The sequence below is a fragment of the Neopsephotus bourkii genome, unplaced genomic scaffold (genome assembly GCF_033783945.1).
Source record: "Neopsephotus bourkii isolate Nb327-2 ecotype Australia unplaced genomic scaffold, CSIRO-AGI_Nbou_v1 NB_301, whole genome shotgun sequence".
In the NCBI taxonomy this organism is placed as follows: domain Eukaryota; kingdom Metazoa; phylum Chordata; class Aves; order Psittaciformes; family Psittacidae; genus Neopsephotus; species Neopsephotus bourkii.
The window spans coordinates 733,995-755,563 of record NW_026900810.1 but is presented as its reverse complement, the minus strand read 5'-3'; the positions used below and the strand labels follow the sequence as shown (position 1 = coordinate 755,563).

At 39.4% G+C, this 21,569-nt stretch overlaps 1 long non-coding RNA gene across 1 annotated transcript in view; it reads right to left on the bottom strand.

Moving 5' to 3' along the window:
• Positions 1–2,200: 2,200 nt before the first annotated feature.
• LOC133208897 (uncharacterized) overlaps positions 2,201–21,569 on the bottom strand; it is a 70,952-nt gene continuing 51,583 nt past the window's right edge. The window contains exons 3-4 of the long non-coding RNA XR_009724529.1: positions 3,088–3,184; positions 2,201–2,305 (exon numbers count right to left, since the gene is read on the bottom strand). This is a non-coding gene — a long non-coding RNA (uncharacterized LOC133208897). The remainder of the gene's footprint in view (positions 2,306–3,087; positions 3,185–21,569) is intronic.

The window sequence follows — 21,569 nt, the reverse complement described above, 5'->3', positions numbered from 1 at the left end:
ACATGCTAATTTTTGCCTATTTACTACACTGCTTTAAGCATAAAGGAAGGTTAAAATATACTAAGCACTTTTTATTTCTTTTCCATTTAATGACAATATTGTAGCTATCATTGAAATACCACAAAGACATCACAGAAGGCAGTCACTAACCTGGGAATGTTCACACATCAATAAGATCATCTAATACCCTTAATCCCCTCTGTCTCTCAGGTACATGCATACAAATGAAATACATAATACGCACTCCTCAAGCAGCATCCTTTCTTTACAAGAAGCCCAAGACTAAACACTAATTGCAGGTTTTTTTTCCCTAATTTTCTTCAGACTTCTCAGGGAAACAGCTTGAAGTACAGACCTACACAATCCTAGTAACACAAACCCTTTGTAGAAACCAACTAAACCTTGGGACAACTTGGGGGGGGGGACAATGAGACGAGACTAAACCTACAAATATAAGAAAAGAACACAGCTCTCTACCTCTCCTGGCCATGCAGAGAAAGGGCAGGTACCCATACAGCTGCCATCTCCCATTACAGAGCATACAGCATTGTGTACTCAACCAGATCACCTGAAAGCGCAAGCAATGATCATTGAGGCAAAACCTTTTCCCAGCCCAACCAGACCTTATTACCACTATAAATGAAGCCATAAGGCTTCAACTTGTCAACAGGAAAAGAATACTTAAGATAAAACCAGCAGCTTTAAACACTAACCTACAAAAAATAACTTAAGGTCAACATCAGCCACTTAGGCACAGTGAGCATCCCTTCCTCTTCCCTCCCCCTGGTCCTCCTCTTTATTTTAAGCATAGGTCAAGAAGAAATAAGCTATTTCAGGTTAAGCTGTATTTTATAAGTTTCGTTCTGTCTATATTACCAAAAGAATGTGGGGAACCAGAATAAAGTTTATGCTGCTGGGCCTTCCACATAAATATCTTTTAAATTAGACTTGGTATTTGAAACATAAGCAAATGTCAGCTTTATTGGAGCATGTTATTGTTTCTAAAAAGGCTACCTGTTGACATGGATATGGTTTACTAAAACGTTTTACTCCCAACTGTAAAATCTGCTGTTGAGTTTCAGTAAACAAGACTAGGTCTATAGGACCTCTAGCTTACAAGCTCATAAACAACCAGAACAGTTACTAGTGAAACAAATCAAATTTTAAATACAACTTTGTATAAATAGATTTATTATGAGCTAGAATTTAAAGATTTTAAATAGTCCACTGGGAAACAATTTCCATTAATGAACAAAAATTGCACGTGTAATAAAAAGGAACTTACCACCTTCACTAAGTACTTCAGTGGTATAACATGGTGGCATCATCAATGGCAAAATTAGTTTAATTACTGAGACATTCTTTATGGAAAATGTACATCAAAATACCCAAACTGTAGCATCCAAATATAGCAGAGGGAGTGGAGAGGGGGGGAGTATTCCCTTACTTTCCACCAATAAGTTAAATTAGCAGCTGAGAGACTGCTTTTACTTCACCACTCAAGACAGCTCTTTTTCACTGTTCATGCCCCACTACACAGTGTTTAGGATCAAAGTATGTCCCCATGGGACCACAAACTTCAAAAGCAAAACAAAACATAAGTTCTGTATGGTGTGCTGGGAAAGAGACGGACACAGTATTTTCTCCTCTATCTGTAACTATGAGAACTACATACCAAATAAAACCACAATAATGACTGCATGTAAAAACTGACACTGAAGTGCCAAGTGAAGAGGTACGATGATTCAAGGGGAAAGTAACTAAAACAGCCTTTTCCAAGGGCTTCTCCAGATCCATAAAAAAAGGTTTGTTTCCAATATATATGTGTCCTCTGAAGAAAAGGTTTTGTTGTTACAATATATCAGACCTCAGGGGCTAACCACTCCCCTATGAGCACAACACAGCTTTGCTGACAGCATTTCATAAGAACAGGCTTAAATTGACACATTCGATACAACAAGATTGTCCTAAACAACTGCAACAACTACAGGGCAGGTTCTCAAATAAGAAACCTAATAGTTTCTTTAGATATGGCACACTGATGAACTTAGGTTACAAGGAAGGTTTTTTTCTTTAGTAGCTATGTTTGCTTGTCACTTCCAGCCTGGAGTTCTTTTGCATATCCTGCACCTATAGCTTTCAACATCTGTTAATAAATAGATCATTAAAATCTATTAAATGAAGAAGGTCATGTTTTTAGAGCCTGGCTGCAAATCAGCATACACTGATCCAAGTTCAGATGTCAATGCTCCTCTCCCTGCAGTCCCCAGCAAGTATTATGGTCACCTCCCTTCAGGTGGCAGCACTACAGGTTGCACAACATGTGGTGTTAATTCAGGAAGCCCACTCACCTGAAAACAAATCCACCTATACCCATCTTTGCAGGGCCAACACCACCGCTCCCCCATCCCTCCTCCCTCTACCCAAAGCCACACACTGGAGTTTTCCAGCCTTCTTGATCCAGGTCGTTACACATCTGCATAAGACTTGCATTTGATACGAAGCACAGGGCAAGGCTGCATGGGTGGACCTGCAGCATCTTGCACTTGCAGCAACGTTTTTACAGTTTCACAAACTCCCTAAAAATATATTTCTCTGTGAAAGAATAGTCATGTACTAAAAGATAGTCCTTTTCAAGAACTGAGCACGTTCAGAATAACCATCCCTTCCTTACAACATGAACTTGGTTTCACAAGTAGATAAAAAGAAACCACCTACAAGAACTACTGTGTTTTAGAAAATGTGACAAAACAGGCATTCTGTCACAGCCTGAAGAGAGTCCAACCTGCTTTTACAAACACTTCCACAAATACCTAGTAGAAAGGGGGAAGGAAATATTCATCTAGACCCCTTGCATCTCTCTCCTGAGAAAACCTCTTGCACATAGAGGATGCATTCAGCGCCAGACTGGGATACAGTCTGGCACACGGCAGCAGCCAGCCTACCTGCTGGAGACCACCCCTTCTGTATTGTATGAAACACTGCATGCCATCAGCAGTCACAAAGCCAACACTGATTTTGTGGCAACTGGCACTACTCCAAAGAGTAACTGGCACACAGTACAGAAAGTGGAACATGCACACTTACCTATCCAAATTCCTGAGAAGGCAAGCACACGCAGCTTTAGCAAAAACTCCTGGTGGCTGTCACAATCAGCTTCAGAGGAATCATGCCATTGTGAAACCTGGAAGCAGAAAGACCATTGGTATGAACAATATTTGAAAGGGAAACAAACAGGTTAAATCTTTTTCAAAAGGGAAATGGTATTGTGGAAACTGTGCTAGTTAGAAGCCAGAAGCAACAAAGACTTAAAAAACTATGAACCTATTAAGTTTATGCAGCTAGCTTACTCATTTGAGAGTGCTTGCATGAGAAATTTCTTAATATAAAAATCCCAACCTTTCTTTTATTACCCTTTTTCTGAACCACGTTATTTTCTTCCAGAACACATTCTGGCAAACATTTGGTTACACCTGAAAGGGGACATTTCACAGTGCTGTGGCCCACTTTTTCTCTCACTTTTTTCAACATAAAGGCCAAACACAAAAGGAAAGAGGGAGGTTATTTAAGTCACTAACTACACTCCTCCAAGTAAGTCCCCAGGTATAGCAAGGAAAAATGGCTCAAAGCTAGTCCTTCATATTTACCAGGTCCTGTAATAAAATCTGTATTGTTTCAACATTAGCCTTAATATGTGACCTCTATCTATTGCTACAAAACATGACGGGAGCCCTCTAAAATTAGACTGAGCAAACAGATGAAACCATGGAGATTCATACTGCAGACCCGAAAACTCTGCAGGGGTACAAACTGGAGGTAGAACACAGACAGTGAATTTTTGTCTTCTCCTCCCACCAAGCTCCAGCATTAGAGGAGATGTGTGGTGAATCATATCAAAAAGATGGATTAAAATCCAACTCTAAATAAGGAGACTTGAGGAGAAGACCTAGATCGTTTCTCCAGATCTGTTTTTCCCCCAGTCCAGATCACTGCACAGCTACATAACAATTTGTGCTGACAAAAGGCAGAGAAGGCACAGGTCAGGGTAAGCAGTCAAGGACAGCTACTTTCAGTTGCAACGCCATCATAAGCTGCATGTAAAACCATGGTACAAACCCTAGTTATTCTATTATAGTGATCTCTGAAATTTGATAGGTTCATATGCAACTAACTTCTAGTCACCCATAACTACTATCCCAATCATATTTCCAGACAGGGTTGAATAAAGTTTGAATACTTGGTGGCAAGAACATTAGCATCAACGAAAATTCTTTAAGAAGTGCCAGACATCATTACAACAGATCTCAAGAAAGTAATTATTGTTATCCTGCTTTAAGTAATTAAAAACACAGCTTTCAGAGTTGGGTTTTTTAATTGCAAGTTAGATTTAGGCTTACTGACAAGATACTATGTGAAATTAAGACCCTGGAAAACTAAGAAGCATCATCAAAAGAGCTGCAGTACATACCACATGCCACAAAAAGAGCTTCCAGAGGTTGGAGAGAACTAAACTCATGTTTAAAGCAAGGTAACATTCCAGGAAGAACTGCTTTCTAACTTTCATATTATCAACAAACTAAGCCTGTCTCTTTCAAGTAGAATCATATTCTAATCTTGGGGCAGGAAAGTTCAGTTATCGCTCAGTGTAATGAGGCAAGTAAAAGGTTTAAAATCTGCTTGCAATTGCTACTGACATTTTGGCAAGTCATTTGGGCAGCAGATAAATAAATCATTTCCTCAGGTGGTGGCCTTCTGCTCAAGAAAAGATTTCCTTGCTTCCTTTAGGGTGAAATTCTTCACCTATTCAAGCATTACTAAGATGCATCATAATTCCAGCCCAGAACTCTCCATTTTCTTTGGTGTTAAATTATAGACCTGCTGTGTAAAGACAACTTTTTTCTCTTTTTTTTTTGGTAAAAGATTGCCTGTGAAGCTCAATTGTGATTGGGAAGGCCGCCTACACAGCATAGAGGGTGAGAAAAAACACACTTGCAGAGCTGAAAAAACATTGGTGTAGGCGTAAAGAGGGAGGGAAGAACTTCGTTCTACTGAAAAAGGCTATTTTCTTACCTCACCCTTGAAAGAGCTAAAATGTGTTCCTTGAAAAGAATTCAAAGGATTGTTTGCTAGGTTCCAGATGTCAATATGCAGCACAAACAAAATGAGGAATCCTTGCAGATTCATTCCCCTGGCTTCAGAATCTGCCACCTACCCAAGGAATGTTTCACTTTCCCCACTTTTCTACTGCATCCTGCAACAGCTGTTCTCACAGAACAGCCAGTCACCTGCACATTAGCAGTCCAAAGCCTTATATAATTAACAGCATCAGGAAGTATTGAAATTGTAGCCAAAGCCTTTCCAAAAGAAGGGGGGAAAGAATGCTCTCTAGAAACACTAAGAATAACTTGTATTTATTCTCAGCAGAATCTAACAGTATTTGGAAATGCTGAATAAATAAATAAATAAATAACTACAAGTACAGATGTTTCTCACAGTTCCTTTCCCCCCTGGCCTACACAGCCTTCAGTCCATTCACCTTCCCAGAAAAGCAGGGAAGGATGTCCTACTAACTAGTCTAGATTTTCAAAGGAAAGAAGGCATGAGCATCAGTGGAAAATATCCTTCTCGGTTTTCTTTAGCAAGGCACCACCTATACATGTTACACTTTCTAAACAAATTAAGTCTACATGACATGTTCTCGTGTCATCACAAACCTATAAAAATATTTTTAATAGGCCTGTCTTTCCCTTCCCAATAAAAACAAAAGGCTGTTGACATATGTGCATTAGCTGATTATTACTGTAATTACTACCAGAGGAATGAAGACAGCCAGGACAAATTTCACCAATGAAGTTCAAGAAACATGAAATGATGCACTGCAAGGAAAAGAACAGGCTGCTGCTCCTATGGCACTGGACAAGCCTACAACCTATTTGCAAAGCTTACCTCAAATGGGATAGGACTCCAGCACCTCATTTCCTTGAGTGCTGAGGTGGGTGTTTTCAAAGCCCTGCGTCTAGCAGTTGACTGAATTCCTGTACCCACAGGACACTGATGCAACAGAGAACAGCCTACAGAGCAGTACTCCTGAAAGGCCACCTCCAACCAAAGCTTTCACAGAGCTTTAACTTTCATCTCCAGTCAAACATACGCTGTCACTGAGGACACTGAATGCCAGAAACCGATAAGCAACATTACTACAAAGCAAACTTCATTTTTGCACATCTTTTCAGCTATATGATTGTTGAGCACTAATGGCTATTATTCATACAGAAACACAGGTAGGACAGGAATCTGAAAAGCACCAAGCCAGCTCACTTGCACAAACCTATAAGGCAAGCAAAAGCAGCACACTCAGAAGTTACAGCTAAGCTCTTAAAAGTAGTCTTAAAAATATAAGATAGCTGCTCCTGAAACCGACTGAGACACAAATTCTTCTGGATCAGAAAGGCAGATAAGAATGGAGTATCACAGGGAGTTATAAAACTCATGAACAGCAGAACCTCCAGAAAACAGAAATAAGGGTCTGAAACATTGAGTATAAAATGGTGAAAAACACAGAAGCAAGAAAAAAAGTAAGATGATGCAGAAACAAGTATCAAAAAAATAAAGGCATATAAAAAGGTAGCAAGAAATTAAATCCCTTATTTTAGGGAAATTATAAAAGAAGGTATATAGACTTCCACCAAACTCTGAATTATAACCATCTTGACTTTCAGCCTGGTGAATAGCAAAATACAGTATCTGACACCTTAATACAGCCTTCTCTACATACTAATTCACATATAATTCTAATAAACCAAACCCCATGAAAACATTACACAACAAATGAATCACATACATAGAATTTGCATCCTAATAAAGCATATCCTTTCATGCTCGGTTTGTCAAGCTAAAGAACATATGCTTCAAGAGTCACTGACAGAATAATGTGATCTCTCATATCCTTCCATAAATCTCACTTTTAGGTAAAATGAAGTTTTATTTCTCCTTAGCAAGAAGAGGTCAAGGTTAAGAAGGCTGCCTTTTACCTCAGGCTCTAAGATTTCCAGTCAGACTAAAGCTATTACACAAAAAGCCCTAGAAGAGCATGGAGCGCTGCTGACAGCAAAATTCAGAGAGAATATTTACATTTTGCTTTTCAGATACCAAGACATTCAGGAAATTCTCAGAAATACATCTTAACAAGAAAGAAAGCTGAACTAGTAAAACCTTTTTTACCTGCTTGTATATTCTTGTAAACCAGCAGTAAAGAGCCTTGAAATTGCATTACACTTCATTTTTGAATGAAGATTCAGTTTAGGTTGGGGGGTGTCTGGGTTCTCATTTTCTGTGTTGCATTTTTTCCTCTCATCAAGAGTAAACTAGAAGTCTGATTAAGATTTACAACCTGATACAAATTCAAACACCTTTGACATCATAATTATAATAGTATCAATCAAAATTAGTAACATTACATTTAATTCATTAACTACTCTACTGCCCTGTCTACAGGAGTCAATTACTATAATTCCTGACATTTTTCTCAAAGGGGATAATGGAACAAAATTTCATTTAAATTAATTTGACCTGAAAAGGCTTCTTCTGATGTGCAGATCATCATTTCTGTGTGGCACACCGTAAATTTTCCTGTCTATTCACAAGCACCATGGCTTACACACTTCCACACTGAGGCCAGTTTTCCAGCCACACAATATAACAATGTTTAAGCGGCTTCATGTTTACCTTTAATATAATTGCATGTCATACAAGTGAAATACCTATACCAAGAAAATATCCCTAAGTTGAAATCACTTCTAATCTATGAACTAAAGCTTTTGTCCAGTCCTGAAGTAAGTGAAGTGAAACATCAAGGCATTTACAGAGCACAACCATGAAAATGTGACCTTCAGAGATACCCCTGACAACAGTAAGCACTCTAAAGTAAGGAATGCAAATACTTATATTTGAAATTGAGAAAACCAACAACAAATACAAACAGACCATTTTTTTCTCCCTTACATGAAGCAGTGACCCACCCTTTTTGCTGTCCAATATGCCCTCTTTAAAATCAGGTTCTCTCTTCAGGTAAGTTACCTGCTTCTGAGCCTGGCCTGCTTTCACAGCTAATCTGTAAAAGAAGGATAGAATTTTCCACTTTAAGCGTTACTGCTGCTGAGTGAAGAAAAAATATCTGTCTATGGCAGAAAATACTAGAGGAACATGGATAACACGCAAATTCAGCAAAGAATTTGCAAATTCACAATTTGAAAGCTCGCTACTTTTCCATTTTGCTCCCCCACCTAATTCCATTTTTCTCCTGATGAAAGAAATGAAAACCTGAGCCAGCATCTCAACTGACTTCTACACTTGGAATTTTAAAGCTGTTTGCCAATGGAAACAGAGGAAGCACCACAGAGAATTTTTCTTGTTAGGAAGCTTTCCACTGATAAGGGTTCAAAGTGCTTTGCAGATAAGGTAAATATCATTAAACCAAATACAAAGAGAGGGAAATCAAGAAAAGAGGAAGAAAAGGACTTGCTCAAGGTCATCCAGCAGCCAAAGGGCAGAAATATTAGTCTTCCAAATTCTACCACCCATGGCAAAGACCGTCATGACTTCTCTTTATATGAAGGCTTTCATCAGCACTTTATATGTATTTTCAGTTCCTCAGTGTAAACAACAATACATTATTACCTAGAGAAGTTGGATGCGCAAAACAGGAAGGCAGAGAACTGCTTAAGAATGAATAAACTAAAAGCCATGAAGCTCTGTTACTGAATGGCATGGCACCGGTGTACACTGGTCAACCAGTGGGTTTCCACTGGCAGGTACCAATTTCTGTCAAACAGAACATGAAATCTCATTTCCTCAGTCTTTTACAGTATACCAGCCATTGTTTCACCCTTTACCACAGTAAGGGTTTAAATCAGGAATACCCAGCTGCAGATGTCAGTTGACTGCATATGTGCTTTGAGCATCACTTCTATAAGCACCCAGTCTCCTTCACAGCACACCAGAAATACATACCATACATCTGATACAGAAGGAAGCTTTACAATAAAAGTTACATTGACATGTACTGCCTATAAAATCCATTAGAAGAGGCATTAACTACATCACTATAGCTGCACAGTATCTGAAAGAATATGAAAAATTCCACTCTGTTGAGCAGAACTTACTCATCAGCTTTGAAGCTGTCAAACTGAAAATCCTAGTAATCTCCAAGAGTTTCACACTTCATAAATCATATCTCCTATCCCTAACTCAAAATTCAGCTATAATAAAAAGACAGTTCTTGAGCTAGAAAGTTTTTTGCATATGTAACCAAACAGACCTTCCGTCAAGGAAAAGAAAATATTCATCTATGCCGCCTTTGAGATAAAGCAAGACTCATTATGTCAATTCTACAGAAAGAGATGAAAAGTAATTCATGATACTTTCTCCTGTCTCACTCAAGGTCTCCATTTTCAGCGAAGAAGCCTCTTTTATGCTTGCATTGTTTGGGAACTGATAATCTACTATTTCATAAAACACAAGCACCTTACGTCTTCATCCTGATTCGACTCACTTGGCAGACCTGGTAATTTCCATTAGAGTCAGGTTTCTCTACCCATTCAAGGACCTATATACTCTTTGTTAGCTTAAGACGAAACTTGAAAGGGTTCTTTGCCTGTTTCCCCAGTAAAATTAAGAAGTATTTTGTACTCTTACCAGTATATAGCTCATTTATCCACATTTCAAGACATACGGTTCTATACACCATAGTTCACAGTTGTGATCTTGGTCATGCAGCTCCTCAGGAAACAAAAAAAGGCATTTTTCTGTCTCCTTAGGTGGCATTAATATTCTTACAGCTTGTGTAAAAAAAGTTTGCAAAGAATTTATTGAAAACAGTCTAGCTATTTGACCACATGTCTAAGAGCCTGCATAACTTAAGCAATTTTACTTGTCTGTTCTGCAATATTCCCATTAATGAAAATAATATTTACTTCACAGGGGTCAGAATGATTAATTTTCATGAAGAGCCTGAATCTAAAACAGAGGCTAATTTGACAGATCTGAGGAGAGAGAGTGAAGGAAAAACAGGTTAGATTTTAGACTCATTTTCAAATGAAGAAAAAAAAAAAATGAGTTGCAGGGAACCAGCCACTTCTGCACTTCCAAGAATATTAGCAAAATTACACAATTACACAATGCAGAAAATTCAATGCTTATATAATTTCTCAAACTACATGCCCAGCCATGACCAGCAGCAGACTCTTCAATGCCAGATTTTTACCTGAACAGACAGGTTTTGGAATCTGACTTAAGTCTTGGTCATTGCAAAGTTACTGCAATTTCACTGATTAACTAAGATGTAACATTTTCAGCTCATTTCTCTGTGAGAAAAAAGGGAAGAGCTGCAGAACACTGTGAACATACTACTTTTAATAAACCCAAATGAAAAGAGAAATGTGTAGAAGTACCTCATGAATCCAGAGACTATTACTACAGCTAACTATTAAGGATTCATGGAATTCTACTCCCAGCTTCAACTGTTCAACTCAAGGACAGTAAACTTACCCAGTCCACATCAATGTCCTACTTAATTATTCAAAAGCTATTCTTAAGGTGGTCTCACTGTTACGGAACCATTCATTCCCAGGCTGACCAGGTATAGCTGAGAATCTTGTCCACACATTCTTCTGTTAAAAATAAAGTGATTTTGAATGTCTAGTTCTCCACGCAGGATTCTTTTATTTCTCTTATTTGTCAGTAAATATGAATTCACAGATACATACTTTGCCTGCTTTTGTTTAGTAGAAGCAGCACTGTGAAATTAGGCTCCTTAAGTAAGGTACTTTGGGTATTTGAAATAATTTCAGGAGTATGTTTGATAGAGAACAGAGCCTCAAGAAATACAGTCATTGTTAAAGCAAGTATCGGACACATTGACAGTGTATTGTACAATACATACCAGGCAGGCACAGACTAAAACCAGGTACGTCACCCATAGAAGTACCATGATCTGAAGGTAAATGACTACTCACAAGATGTAAGATTGAACTCAAGAAAGGCAAGGTGGCTTTTGTGCTACTAATTTTGGCAGGGGAGAGGACTAAAATAGCCTGTTTGTTTCTCTGCAACTGTTGCAGTTAAAGCACTTTGTAACTAACACCCTCAGATACAAAGTACACTGCTGAACAACTCATGGTTTTAATACCAAAAAACTTGATACCCCTGTTTCTAAAGAAACTGCAATTCTAGGAAAGAAACTATAATAAGAAAATTGTTAATATGGGAAACTAGACTGTGAAGAAACAAAACAGCAAGATTATCCATTCTTAACAAAGTACATGAAACTCCATGTTTCCATGCTGCCATAAATTGAGATTCTACACTTCAGTAAGTGTTCATTAGTGGAAACACAATCTACACATACAAAAGCAGAAAAAAATGACTTAATATAACAACATAGCATAAAAGGTGACAGCATAGGTTTGGTTGGGGGTTGTCTGTTTAGATGCAGAACATAAAACTGAAAAGGAAGGCATAACACTGACAATTAGAGACACCACTAAATACTTTCTTTGTCCCCTTAGGCCACAACCACAGAGGAGGAGACATGACACCTCTGCCAACAGCAGCCCTTCTGCAGAAGGCAACCACGATGTTTTCAGTGTCTCAGCCATAGCAGAAACACCCAACTCACCCACCACACAGAAGCACCCACTGTCCACATCCATTTCTTAATCAAATGCACTCTGCATGCTGGACATTGCCACTAAAGAGGAGAAAATTCTCTAATCCTACACCAGGCTAAAAGGTTCAAATGTAAAAGGAGAAATAGTAACAGAAGCACAAAACCAGTACCCACTGCAAGTGAATGTTTCTTTTTAAGCAATTTCACAATCTAAATAGTACCTTCTCCCTACTCCACTTGAGTCACTGTCCATCAGTCAAGAATACACAGGAACAAGACAATTCTTCACCTGCCATCCTGTACCCTTTAGGGCAGAACACAACTAAATAACTGCCTTGAGAAAAGCCTGTTACAATGATCCATTCAATTAAACATGCCAGGAAAGGTTTACAATCCATCAGCTGAACGTAAAAATAAGTACTAACTAGAAATCGGGGGGGGGGGGGGGGAGAATAACACATCATTGTTTAGCTTTTCATAAAAATACTTGCCCTTTCATATCAGACAACTGAAACGCTGCACAGCCCAGTGAACTATCATAACAGGACAGCTAGAAATCAGTACTATTAGGAAGAAGTTATGGACTCCACATGGCATGGCATGTCATTCCTTTGAACACACAGATACAGGAACATGTCTTTGACCAAAAACAATTTATTACCTGACATTATATAGGAACAAACCGAGAGACAAGTAACCATTCTGAGATACTCTAATAGAAGACATGCTAAAGCACGTGAAAATCACCAAGGTGCTTGGTGACAGCCAGCATGGCTTCACCAAGGGGAAATCCTGCCTGACCAATTTGGTGGTCTTCCATGATGGGGCTATGGAACTGATGAACAGGGGTAGAGCATCTACCTGAACTTGTGTAAAGCATTCAACACTGTCCCACACGACATCCTTATCTCTAAATTGAAGAGACATCAATTTGATAGGTGGACCACTCGGTGGATAAAAAACTAGATGGATGACCACACACAAAGAGTTGTGGTCAATGGCTCAATGTCCAGCTGGAGACCAGTAACAAGTGGTGTCCCTCAGGGATCAGTGTTGGGACCAGTCTTGTTCAATAACAACTCCGTCACTGACATGGACAGTGGGATTGAGTGCGCCCTCAGCAACTTTGCCAATGACACCAAGCTGGGTGGTTCGGTTGATACACTCGAGGGAAGGAATGCCATCCAGAGGAACCTCGACACGCTTGTGAGGTGGGCTGATGCCAACCTCATGAAGTTTAACCATGACAAATGCAAGGTCCTACACCTGGGTCGGAGCAATCCCAGGCACAGATACAGGTTGGGCAGAGAAGAGATTCAGAGCAGCCCTGCGGAGAAGGACTTGGGGGTGTTGGTTGATGAGAAAATGAACATGAGCCAGCTTCAGTGTGCACTTGCAGCCCAGAAAGCCAACCGTATCCTGGGCTGCATCAAAAGGAGTGCGACGAGCAGGTCGAACGAGGTGATCCTGCCCCTCTACTCTGCTCTCATGAGACCTCATTTGGAGTATTGTGTGCAGTTCTGGTGTCCTCAACATAAAAAGGACATGGAACTGTTGGAACAAGTCCAGAGGAGGGCTATGAGGATGATCAGGGGACTGGAGCACCTCCCGTAAGAAGATAGGCTGAGGAAGTTGGGGCTGTTCAGCCTGGAGAAGAGAAGCTGCGTGGAGACCTCATAGCAGCCTTCCAGTACGTGAAGGGAGCCTATAATGGTGCTGGGGAGGGGTCTTCATTAGGGACTCTAGTGATAGGACAAGGGGTAATGGGTTAAAACTTAAAAAAGGGGAAGTTTAGATTGGATATAAAGAAAAAGCTCTTTCCTGTAAGGGTGGTGAGGCACTGGAATAGGTTGCCCAGGGAGGTTGTGAATGCTCCATCCCTGGCAGTGTTCAATATGATCTTAAGGTCCTTCACAGGCCTAACTATTCTTTGATTCTATGATTCTATTATTCCTACCTGTAAAGCTTGGCTGCATGCCTGCAGTGAAACTCAACAAATTTTACTTTTTTTTTTCTTTCAACTTTTCAATTTCAAGGTAAACTTTAAAATGCACTGTCTTGAGAACACATGGATAAAGCTTCAAACTATTACACAAGTAGGAAAATACTTTTCAGAAAAGACTCTCAACTACATTGTGGCAATGTGGATTACTCAGGAGCAGATAATCTTTTCCTTCCTCCATGCATTTGGAGACCAATTTTCAAAATCTATGGAGTTGTTATATGATGCCACTGACAGTGTCTACAAAGAGCCTAAGACAGGGCTTCTATTACTTTTATCCAACTTTAACAATCTGACAGCATTATTCCTACAAATGCATGATGGCTTGCTTCCAATGGGATTAGGAAAAGCATGGGAAAGAAAACATTACTAATGTATCACATGGAATCCAAACAATCCAGTATGCTAACATGGGGCACAAGCACAAATTTAACAAATCCTACTTGTAAGAATGATAAATCCAGACATACCATAAGTGGAAACTGATTTCAGAAACATCCTATTAAGGCCAAAAGGGCCAAACGCATTATATAGCACATACATGTGTGCTGGTGGGGTAGAACTCTCTTCCCCCCCCCCCCTTGGAAGTGTTGGCTTTCAGCAGAATTGATCCCTCACTTCAGCCCACACTGCAGCTGCACACATCTGTAAGTAGAGGAGGTAGGAAGCAGCAGCCAAGTTTGAGCAGGAGGCAGACAAAAGCAAGATGCACCCTTCCAGGAACTGCATGGGCTCATGATGTGGCATGGCCTCACTGCTGCGCCCTGAAAAGACAGATCCTGCCCAATACTGCTATTAGCAACAGCTGAGCTCAGACACCACCACAAAAAGTCTCATCCCACTGGCTTTACTAGTTACCCCAGACAAGAAAAACACACCTGAACTTCAGCTGAAATACTATTTTTATCAGGTACAAGAAAGCTTAAAATCTGCCAGTAAACTCAAAAGTTAGGTTTGGATGTAGTCTGACTCTTATTCCAAGAGACTCAGCAGAAGCATTTGGAAAAAACTGCAGCACATCTAGTTACCACACATGACAGTTTCTGTTTTTAGCATGACTGATGTACGGGGAACTGAAGATGAGCTTCCACTTCCATGAGTCCTGATGTCCTATACATGGGAGACAAATAAAATAAGCCCAAACTGGTGCACTCTGTTAACGAAACTTCTCCTGATCTATGACAAGTAACCCCGTAATTCATAGGCAAAAGTGCTCTGCTGAACTAGTTTTTAATAAAGGTTCCAAATGGTTATCTAGCAATTACATGCAAGAACAACGTGCTGCCCAGTTTCAAATGCTTGGAGAACACAGCATTATTGGCATGTTCTACCAAAACGTATTTTAAATCTAGAATAAAGAGATTCATCAGCCCATATATCACTTCAGTGTTGGGGTACAGAATAATTATCAATTGTAGCTTCAACTTAGTAAGCAGAAAGGTCTTTTCTTGATAAGGGAATGTTTCCAAATCTAAAGAGATGTATCTTTATGCTACTTAAGAGAGTATCACATACTTTGTAAGAGGATGACCTGAACGGATTTCATCACCAAGGTATCAACCACCTCAACCACATAAAGGCAAAGTGTTAGGAAAATAGCACTCCACTGCACAGGGAAGACACCACACAACAAAACCCATACTGAGCACAGGGCTGCCATCACCATGTTCATATAGCACTTTATGATACACAGATTTTTAACACATTCCCAAGATTTTTACAAACATTTCGTAAAGATTGGTTGCACACTGCATACACAAAATGGCAGTTAAGATACACTAGAAAAGCTGTCAAGAGTAACACAAAGTTTACTCCAGAGGACAAGGACTCCTATCACATTGCTCACTCAGTTCTTTTTTTACAGGGCAACAGGGTCTCGATTTATGGTCTCAGATTACTTCCAAACACAAAAATTCCTTGCTCATAAGTACTCCTCAAACCTCCTGGCTCTCTGAAATATTTTTGTATCAATGAAGCACAAGTGTGTGTTTCTTCCCTTATATCTAGACTCAACACATGAAAAACTCCTTCCACCAACCTCACCTGAAAACCCACCTGCTACTTGAGTGCACTTCTCCACAGTGGGAGTGTTTACTTTTACCCAAAAGAATGCTCCTTGTGATCCCTGTACCAGGCAGCAGGCTGCAAACATGGTTTTGTTGAGAAGACAGAAACACCAACACTGCAAAAGGCTCTGAAGGAAAACTGCCTTCACCAAACCATGCCACTGGGTTATCATGTGCTCACAGATTCAGTTCCCTGTCACTTTTCTCACTCAAGCATGTCACTTAGTTTTGTGTTATACAAGTTACAGAAAATAAATCTTAATATGTTGCAAATCAAATCTTAGCTAACTGCACATGGCAATTAGAGGAAAACAGGGCCCGTACAAAAGGATCATTTCAGGAAAAAGAAATAGCTGTATTTACAAACATCAGAGGTAAATAAAGAGCATTAACATAATGAAAACAAAATTGCCCTACAAAATAAAGGTAACAACAAAAAACCCTTGAGATGCGCGATGTCACAAGTCAAATCTTACACCCCTTCCTCCCTGCAGCAGACAGGGAGAGGAAGTACCAGAAACATCTGCGAGACCTTATTCTCTAAGGAAAACCAAGGTAAGCTATTCCAAGTCAGTTCACACCAAGAAAAAACATGCTGCGTGTAATGGGAGACTCATTCACATCCACTAATTTGCCAACAACTGTCCCTAGCTCTGGAAGGAAAAGGTAAGAAATGGGAGAACAGCAAGATGCCAAACCCCTACATAAATACATTACTGGCTAAAGCCTGCTTTCTTTTTTCAGGTATTTTGTGGACTCGAAGAAGTCTCTATATACATCCTTACACTTGAGAAATAAAACCTAAAGCTTTCCAACAATTTAACCTTTAGCTACAGTTGTTAGTATTGTCTTAATCATGCTTATATTCACAGCACAAATACCACACTGCAGGACTCACAAAGGAATGATTTTTTTTTTTGTAGCTGTATTTTTGTTAGGTTCATTTCACAAACCGTCTGTTTCTCAGAAAAATATATACATGATGGCATATCTGCCTGAAAACAAGCTCTCGAGTAAAAGATTCTACCTTTTTCCTCCTTCCTTTCAGGCCTTAGTTGGCAGATGGTCAAGAGGATGTTTATAGTAATAGAGGATGTTTATCAACCAACCTTCATAGGTTAAAGAGGCTGGTGCCTTAATAAAAACATCTGACAATGCCCTTTAGCAATCAAAGTACTAAACATGTAATGCATTCAAATAACTGTATTAAAAAATACTTGGAAAATACTGCTCTTAAACTCACATCTGCAAAGCTGCCTTTTTACACTACATTGGTCTAAATCCCCAAAATACAACCATTACTCAACTCCTGCCATAGTTAAGCTCTACTTCAATTCAGAGTAAGTCTCAGCAACACTCACAGAGAAAACAGTCCCAGTAACTTACGGGTTTAAGAACAAAATATTTATTAACTCCTGGTAGTCTTCATATTGCAATTTTGATTAAACATCCTTACTCTTTTCAAGACAAAGTGAAAGTCTGGTAAACTTATTAACCAGATCATAATCAGATTTGCATAATATTGTGATGCTAAACAAAAACAAAAGTTGCACTAGCATACTGGTTTTGCATGGGATACAGAAGACATTGTTCAAGTTTACAGGCCAGGACTAACCCACATTCTACAAATAACCTTCTTACTGGAGTCTTCAAGCATTCCTCCTTACTGCCCTTTTGAGAAACAGGAATTGCACCATTTCAGAGAGCCACAGATGAGCTAGGCAAACTGAGGGTCAGAGGGTCTCTCGCTGGGCACACTCATTTCTCCCAGGGTCCCCCCAGGGCAGCCAGATTACAGCCCAGTACCATACACATGAGGTAATTGTCACTACTACAGAATCATACTCCATTTTGTGCTACTGCATCTTAACAAGATTGCAGCTAGTCCTCCAATTACTCCCTACTGGAAAAGGAACATCTTAACAAATAAAACATACCAAACACCACCATCCCGCACTGTCTCCCTCCCAAAAAACACCCACCCACCATGCACTAACACCTGACTGCCCAAAGGGATACACTTGCTTGAGAAAACCTCTGACACACAAAGTGACACACTACTGTCTACTGAAACTGTCTACTACTTTAAACCTCTGACGCATCCAAGTGACACACAAAACCCTGCCTTTGCCCTTCAGGGTTAAATTGTCAGCAGGCAATTCCAGCTTCTGTTAGCTTGGAGGAAGCAGGAACTGCAGAGGACAGGACTCTTGGCTTCTATCACTCTCAGCCCTTTCATGTGCTGTCACCAACAGCCAGCTGGTAAGATGGTAAACCAGGTCAAGAAGACCAACTCAACTAGAACCTGAAATGTCTTCTTTGGCAGGTTACTTTTAACAGAAAGCCATTTCCATTCAAGTTTGCTGAATAGCGACCAGAATGCCCACCCAGCAGAGGCTACACAAGCAAGCACAGAGGAACAGAAGACCACTGTTTTTGTCAGTAACTGAGTTAATTCTGGCTGGGTTAAAATTACCCAGGGAGCTACAGTATTAATCATCTACATTGCCATAAGTCATCTCCCAAAGCTTCTGCTTCTATTAAGCATTTTTACTATCTCATGCCAAACACTGCCTAAACCAGGAAATCATGTTTTCAAACAAGAGCCTCTTCCACCACAGCAGCAGGTACAGTAGGGACTAATGCAGCACACCCAACACATAGCCATTAAACCACTGCCCAATAAAAGTACCTCTCACACAGATGAAGAGGATTATAATCCACATGAAACAATTAATATAGACACTGCTAGTTAAAACTTCAGGAAAGGGGTGGTAGTACCCATGATAAAGGGTAAGTAAGCATTTCTCAGATTTGAGACAGTTCAACTGATTCCCTCCATGCACTTTTTTCTTTATATCAGCAGAACTGAACTAAGACTTACTATGCATATTATTATGAGCTGACCATTCACAAAGTGACTGCTCATGAAACTGTCTACTACTTTAACCTCTAAAAGATGTTAATCTGTATTTTAGCTCCTAAAAACAGCCCAATATTAATTCATGAAATATTTTTTAGCATTTTTGTATGAAATTATATTAATATACATCTAAAAAGAAACTCCTAAATAACTGCTAAAGGTCTAAAAATACTAATTGTAAATATCTGTTTCCCTGTAGGGAACAAATTCATGGTTTTAAGACCTTCTAATTGTCTGTGACTTAGCAAGGATAACTAGCATGCTTCTCACTAAGTATCATTCTTACTGATTGAAATACCTGTAATTTCCCTGTAGACCAAAGCAGATCTTATCAAATGACTACTATGCCCTGAAGAGGCCATAAATTATTCATGATATGCAGTGACACAATACCATACGGGGGAATAAAGGTGGAAAAAGAATATACATGATGTCAGTGAATTGCAATTTGCGTCTGAATGGTGTGCTATCACCAATTTCACCAGCAACAGACAAATGAAATAAGTGACATGAAAGCTCCCATGTGAACATACACAGCTCAAAGTTTACATGCAAGTCACATCACAGCAACAACTTAGTACCTAGAAGGCATCATTAGTTCTGAAGTTACAGAGTGACTTGGCTTTACAAAAGGCAAGCAAATTAATCTGTAAATTTTAAGCCTTGCAATATAAAGAACTGTGAGCATCACTGCACTAACAAAGATACAGAAGGCCACCTAAGCAGCATATGCACTTTATCACAGAGCCAGAAATCTGTTCCACAGATCAAGCTAAGCAGCAAAATCCTAGAACTGTAAGAAAATAGTGAAATCACTGCACGAAATACTAGATATGATGGACTTTGCAAGCACCACAGCTCAATGTCAGATTTCAAGAGACTACAGGAACTTAAAGTGTAAGGTATGAATATATTAAAGCTCATAGCCACTGGACAGAGAAAGAAAACAGAAGTATTGTTTCTCATAAACCAGAGAGAATTGGGGATCTCAAGTATACAACAGTAACTGCAAGTCCACACATATATACTTCACTCAACATAACTAGAATCCCACATCAGCAGGCACACCACCCTGCCTAGTTTTACACATCTGCAGCAAGGGAAAGTTTGAGCTAACCCAAATAACCTATTTGTATGACACTGATATTTGTGCCTCTGAAGCTTTTTGCCTACCACATGCTGACCTTGCCATTACCAGCCAAGGCACTGGTGGGAATAATACACTGCAAGTCAAGCAGCAATTTGGAAACATATGACAGAGGAAAGAGACAAAAAGTGCACAGTAACAACTCTGAAAATCAAGCTCAAGTAGCCAGTCTCAAGGGGAATGCTAGTGATTAGAGATTACAAGTTTGTACACTGTAATGTTTCTTTAAGCATCTTTCTTTTGAACCAAGTGTCTGATCTTTCTTTGCCTCCAATTTACAGCATGCTACATGCTTTCACTTACAGAGGTACCCTGAACCCAGAGAAAAGAGGACAACCCTGAAAAAAGAAGGTTAAATTGGAGCAAGTTGTGAAACAGTAGATGGAGACATCTACTTGCTACGTAAGTGTGAAGACTACATCACAGATAAATCCTTCTGCTTCTAACAAAGTGCTCATAAAAGGTAAGCCCAAAGACACAATCACTAACAGATTAGATTTCCAGGTCTTGCAAGAAAGGGGTAAGGGAAGAAGCTTTGCACTGAATTCCTGAAACAGGCAAACAAGAAGAATTACACAGCGTTCATGCGTGAATACAGATTAAAGGCTGTTGCAGGTTTCTGGCATTTGTGGCTGGAAGAACTGGTCACTCAGCTTATGCCAGATTAAAATTAAAGTTTCAGGTACAGATAACTTCCCTGCTTGCAATGAGGGAAGTCAGTGCCCTAAGAGGCTTGCTAGTTGCTCTACAGTCTCAATAACATCTCAAAACCAGAACAGAGGTGTTGGCAGTTCTCAAACTAGCTTCCAGAAACCCTACAAATTCAGGATATTTTTTTACTTGTCTAAACTGAGCTAACTGCTACTTAACCCTTGACAAAATACTACTTTCAAATGTAATAACCACTTCCCCTCCCCCCCCCCAAGAAAAAAAAAACAACACACCAAAAAAAACACACACAGAGACTCCTGGTAATACTCATGAGTAATTTTACTTAAGGGGATAATTCTTGCTGAAGTCAACTGGACTGTGCATGAATTAAGTGCCCTCATGTTGTTATAATCAGGAACCAACATCCCATCCTCAAGGCACATACCTTTCCTGTGATTATAAAAAAAAAAAAAAAAAAAAAAAGAACTTTGTATAACTTCTCCATGACCTTAAAATAAGTCAGTTAGGAAAAAAAAATAAAGTATCCAACATGAAACATTCTTTGCCATGTTAATCTCACGGCACATTTCATCCATTTGTCTGGCACAAGTTAACTCACTCATTCTAAGCAAATACAAAAAGGTGCCATAAAATTACAATATTGAGGTTTGAACATATAAGTATGAAGTAAAAGCGTCCCACCCCCAAAATACCTGTAAATCAATAGGCAATAGGCAAAAAAATATGCCAACCTGACTTGAGAAAACTCTCATAAAGTTTTATTTTGCAATCCTGGTCACAGATGTTGTCTGGAGTACCTTTAACACGTCCATTCATTTATTCCTAATACATCATACAAGCTAGTCCTTGCTTTTAATTCTAATTAGGCTTTGCTGCTGACTTAAGGTAACATAAAATCTCTGCTAAACTGTATGAAAAGGGAAAATACTTTAATAAAACCAGAATCTTCCCCACCATTTGGCCAAAGGAAAGCATCCTTGCTTTGGGTCAGACCTACATAATTAGAATATTAGAGATTATCAGGAATTTAAAACAACCTCCAGATACTCTGCTCAGGGAATTCTGCCTATTCTCAAAAGGTTGCTATTTTGTAG